The following is a 6,089-nucleotide window of genomic DNA, read 5'->3' as shown; positions in this document are numbered from 1 at the left end:
CCACCCGAAAGACATTCCATTACATTAATTCTTCTGAAGCATCATGAGTGGAAGTCGAAAGAAGGTGCTTTTATTCATTGTTATGCTCTAGTTTACAGCAGATTGAAATTTTTTTGACTATCTAAACACTTTTTAACAATGGATACTGATTTTAATAAATCAAAACATCAGCAAAATCTGTCTACTTCACTGACATATAGGAAAAAAGTTTTCAAGAAGTCAATTTGAAATATAATGGTATCTTTCATTTTGAATATTACATTAAATCATGAAATTGAAATATTTTAGTATGCCATACTAAATAGGAGTGCAATGTAGTTGCAACAAGGCTATTGCTTGAAGTGTTCCAGTAACATCAAAACTAAGCACTTAAATCTCAAGAACAGGCTTTTTTCCAGTATACTAAATACTCTGCACTAATCATTTTGGAAGTATCATTTTGAATATCTTTCCAAAGATATTTCGGCTGCATGTTCCAACTTAGAAAAGAAAAAAATCAAAATCACTATACTTATTTCTGATGAAATAAACATTCCAGATTTTGACCAGTCTCAACTGGAGCCATGCTCCAGTTCATGCTTCATCCCTTTTACAGAGCACTGTACTGCTCTGTGTGGAAAACTGAAGACTTGTAACACTGAACTCTAATGACTCTTAGATCAATAAAGCACGGTGACATGCTGTACTCCCAGGTGAAAGGAAAATTGAGCTGGCAATTGACATCTCGGATCTGCCAGTTCCTTACATTCACAGAGACATTATTATTTAGTTTGGTTGAAAGCAATATTCTAATATAACCAAAGGTCAGATTTGAGTAATAAATCTGAAGCTAGAGTCAGTTTATCATAATACTGTCATGTAAAAGTCACAATGTGTAAGTAAAGGTCAATTTTAACAAGTCATATTCAAGTATTTTTTCCTGTGGGGTATGGTAAAAAAAATCCTCTTCTGTGTTATGTGATAAGTAAATACTGAAAGGTATAACAATCGCTAAATAACATATATAAATTATCTAGTTTTGATCCTGTTGTGTATCAGATTTTTAGATTGTACCGCCATTCCAGACTATTGTTTTAGTTTTTCAGCACATGCCCAAGTTCACCTTACCATACATTGTCCTCAACTGATAGCCAGAAAGATTGTTAGCTCATTCTACAGGTGTTTCTGTGGGCTTCCAAGGTTTCCTTGCTTTTTGTTTTACTGAAAGCATTGAAGGATTGTCATACTATTTAGGAAGAGCTTCACTTAGTAAGCAAGCTGAAGAAACACTATGTGCCTGTAAAGCAAACTTTTAAATTGACGAAAAGGTACTGCTGTACCTTTCTGTCAGCAGAGTCTAATGATCTAAAAGCAGCACTCTAGTCAAGCAGCTGAAAATATAAAAGCCTTCACATGCCATTTCTCCTTAGGACAGCACATTTCAGCTGGAAACCTCTTCTGTGAATCAAGATTGCTATCCAAACCTACGGTCTTGAGAAAATAACATAAATGTGGAAGCTGTTTTACACTGAAAAATTGTGTGAGTGTTACTGTTTGAATAATGCATCTTGACAAGAACTAAAAATATGATCCCATAACAAGCAGTAATACAATATAGCCTCATGCTCTGTAATAGAATACAATTGAATCATGTAGTAGCTGGGTCAAGAAATATGCAAGACCTGTGAGTAATTAGTGTGTAAACTACTAATGTAAGCATGGTTGGTTTAAAAAAAAAGGAAACAAAACCCTTCTAGGACACAGATTACAGTCAATGTCCATTCTGGACTTCTTACAAATTATATTTATTATCAGAGATCCATTGAACTCTTCCACTGCTGTAGATATTTGTATCATAATTGCCATTATCAAACCTTTCATGAAGGTTTGCCAAACATTGTTAATACTCACCAGCTTTTTTCCTTCCCTCTCCCTATGCCTTACCAGAGTATTTACTACAGAGATGGCAGACATCAGCAAGAATTCAATGTATGAAGACTATGCCCACTCCAATCTGTTATTTCTGCAGCAGAAGAGGTTGTACACAATTTATTTTATTTTTTATCATGGCACATTTTCTTACACAGAAGAAATTTTCGGAACTCTTCCTTTTCACTTTCACTAACCTAATCATACAAACATTTTCTTCCTAATCATATATGTAACTTTTACACTATCTGTAATTATTTAATTATTTAAATTGAGCTGCATACATCTACCAAGACTCCTAACTTTTTTGTGCAACATCCATTAGGGGTACTCATAAAAACAGGCCATAGTAAATACCATCTGTTGTCTTTGCTTCCCTCCCCATCTTGCCCTCAGGTATTTGCACACATGGATAAGCCTGAGCCTTTTTTCTCCAGGCTGAACAGTCCCAGCTCTCTCAGCATCTCCTCTTATGAAAGGTGCTGCAAGACCTTAATCATCTTCATGTGCTTTGCTAGACTGGCTTCACTTTTTCCTAGTGAGGAGACCTGAACAGAGCACTCCAGACATATCTCACCAGCAGAGGGGAGAGGAATCATCTGTGTTTTCAAGATCATTATTCTACCCATAAAAACTAGGAAAACCTTTCTCAAAGGGAATTTGCTTTTTGATATCTTTTCAATATCCTTATATTTGTGCATAACGTAATGTTTCGCACTTCTTGGCAATTTACTCAAGCACATTATTAAAGAAATTATTATTACTTAGAAAGATGCTAGTTCCCCTTGGAACTTCTAGAACTAGCTAAGAATTTTGTCTGCATGTTTATTAACCCCAAATTTCTTGTCCCTACAATTTGCTAGATACTTTACCTCCCATGATATCTGTATTTTACTTACTGCATCCTGGTTTTGCACAGGATGCTTTCCCCCTTCTTTTTCCTCACATACATGCACTACTCTGAAATCTTTACATGAACTAAATATTTTTTGCACTGTTAGAATTACTTTTCAATCATTAAAGTAGTCTCAGGGATGAATAGTAGTAAAAGAAAAAAGATTAACACAAGTTTTATAACAAGTTGTTATAACCCATATTTCAACCAAAACTCTTGGATGAAATATGCTAAACTTCTGCATACCATATCATATTTGTATTCCTTTACAATTCCTGGTTTCAGACATAATCAGGACCAATTTAGATGCAAACATAGTCTTAATGGGGAAAAGTAAAACATTAATGGGGAAATAAAAGCCATCACATGAATCGAAGAAAATACAAATAGGAAGAAAAGTTATAGTTACACTTGATGCTCTCTGGTGTGTTTGTAGTTTGTGTTTCTTATGGTTAAACAAGAAACAGCTATTCAGACAGCTCTAAATATTCTGTGCAGTAATCTTATAATTTATGAGTACCTGCTGGTTACCGTTACGTAGTATTTTGAATATAATGGCTTAGCTTTAGCTTATTGCCATGCTAACCACTGCAGGCTCCATTACCTTTCAAGTACCTATCATAAATGCTGCCATTAGCCATAGCCTTCCTTATGTGATGCTGTTCCTAATTTTTCCACATTCAACAATTATATCACTGTTCTTCATAATTTCACCTGTCTTACTGAAGAAAAGGTGCCTTTAATTCTAACTAGATCAAGCTAATTTTGGTCTTGCTTTCATTCTACTTTCTTTTATAACTAAATTGCTTTTGATTCATGTTTTGACAGAACTCAACTAGAATGCCAAATTCTACATTTCTTTCAAGTGAAGGGCATTGAATCAGGTTAAATGTGGGAATACAAGCTTCCTAATTATGTGTGCTACCACTCTGCAGAACCATTAATCTTTTAAAAATAAAACACTTGTGTTACAGAAGGCACTGAATGGGTTGTTGGCTCTCAACAGAAAACATGAACAGTAATGTAAATGCACAGTCACTGTTGCAGGGGGAACTTTGGAATGATTTGGGCTTCCAGCTTTCTCATTTTTGAGTAAGACCCAGCTACTACTGCTGAAGAGCGTGAAATTGAGCTGTCATTATTACTCATTGTATTTTATAGAGCTAAGAATCATTAGGAATCAAGGATGTGAGTAATGAAAATTTGAGAGTTTATTTGTATCAAATTCTTACTGTTAGGCCCTCTTTCCAATTTAGTATTATTCAAATTTGTTCAAAATTATTCAAGTATACTTTATTTTTATGAATTCTTCCTTGTATGTCAATATCACAAAGGTAACTTTCATCCTATTCCCTTCTCACAATGATCCACTTCTAAGGCAATCCTTAAACTCTAATTTATCTCTGATTCTCAACAAGCATTTTAAGACTATTCACCCTTTCCAAATATGCTCTGCCTTCAGAAATCAATGGCAAGCTTATGCTGTTTGAGATTAGCCCCTTAAAGGGTTGTTTTGGATGGCTGAAGGTCTATATAACTGTAAAAGATTTAGGATTTAGCAGTTCTCCTCCATCATTTTAGCTTCAGGTAATCTTTAGTTAGTCACCTATGGGCACTATTACATGGGAAACTGAATTTCTTAAATTCAGCAAGGTGGTTCTAGAAGTGTTATTTTAAGTTGCCTAAAGCTGGATAGACATTATATTAAAAAAATTTTAGTAAGGTAATAAAATACCACATAATGTAGACTTGTAGATACACTTCTTAATTGTCAAAAGAGATAAACTTGGCCATACTGGGCACTAGTTAATATTGGCATAAGAAAGAGTAGCTGAAGTGACTTAACTAATTTTTTAAAAATTTTATTGGGAAATACACAGAAGTAGAATTGGAGTATAATTTAGTCTAGCATTCAAGGATGTCGTTTTTAAGAACAGGAGAAAACGAGGGATGAAATATCTCCAATATGAGGGCAGGTTGACAGAATTGGGGTTGTTCAGCCTGCAGAAGAAAGCTGGAGAGGGATTTTTGACATGGGCAGGTACGGATCGGACAAGGAATATCGGCCTAAAACTGAAAGAGGGCAGGTTGAGATTAGATATTAAGAAGAAATTCTTTACTGTGAGGTGGTGAGGTTCTAGAACCGCTTGCCCAAGAAATGAATGCCCCGTCCCTGGAAATGTTGAAGGCCAGGTTGGATGGGGCTTTCAGCAACCTGGCCTAGTGGAAGGTGTCCCTGTCCACGTTGGGAGGACTGGGACAAGGCGATCTTTAAGGTCCCTTCCAATCCAAACCATTCTATGAAATGATGACTCTCACGGTAAACTGGATAATGAATTAAATAGTGTCATCATTTTAATTTTAGTGTAACAAGGTAAAAATAAATCCAAAACAGAGTACCATACCAGCTACCAGAAAGAAAATTAACTCTCTTGTGGATCAAACCAGGACACCCGTGGTTTGACACCAGTGCCCCAAGACCCTCACAACTGTAATATTTATAATGTGATGGGACATTTTGTTCTCTTCCACAGACCACCTGGACAAGTGTTAGGTCTTTCTGAGGAGTGTGAAATCACCTACTGCCTTCATACTACTTATTCTGGTATCAAGATTTGAGTAGTAATGCACTATATTTTTAAATTCAGATGTCTAAGTGGAATTTTATGGTACTAAATTTAATGCTCTGGGTCTCTAGTTCCACTAGCACTGCAAGATAAAACATAATTTTTAGAACCTGAAATTTGGGATTCATTTTAGGTGTAACCATTTAGTTCTATTTGTAGAAAAATCCTATGATTACCTATAAAGCCCAACAAATTTACATATTTTCCCCTTCACACTTAAAATAATGTAGTGAATTAATTGTACAGCCTTACTTATAAGTAGGTTTTTCATTGAAGCCTGTGAATGGGCATGGTAAGAGAGCAAAATAAGACCCAAAAAATTACTTAACTGTATTTAGGAAGTTCATAACATAAACATTTTTTTTCCAAACTTACCCTGAAAATACAAGCTAATTCTTAATGCACATATTTGTCAAGTAATGCATGACTGTTCTGGCAGGCTTGCAGAACACTTACAAATGAAGAGAAAGGTGGGACTGAAAAGAAAGCCCATTAATTAGCATTTTTAGTATCTCAGATGCAAAGGACAGCACAGACTTGTAAACAGCATTACTACAGTATCCCTAGTGCAAAACAAGATGTGGAAAAAAAAGGGGGAACCCAGAAGATTCCTTCCACACAAACGTTGTTAAGGAAATAAGTGGATGACAGTACACAAA

Source organism: Corvus kubaryi, unplaced genomic scaffold (genome assembly GCF_017639235.1).
Source record: "Corvus kubaryi isolate FWS band 111438036 unplaced genomic scaffold, C.kubaryi_AGA036_p1.0 split3-131, whole genome shotgun sequence".
In the NCBI taxonomy this organism is placed as follows: domain Eukaryota; kingdom Metazoa; phylum Chordata; class Aves; order Passeriformes; family Corvidae; genus Corvus; species Corvus kubaryi.
This window is presented reverse-complemented; position numbering follows the sequence as displayed.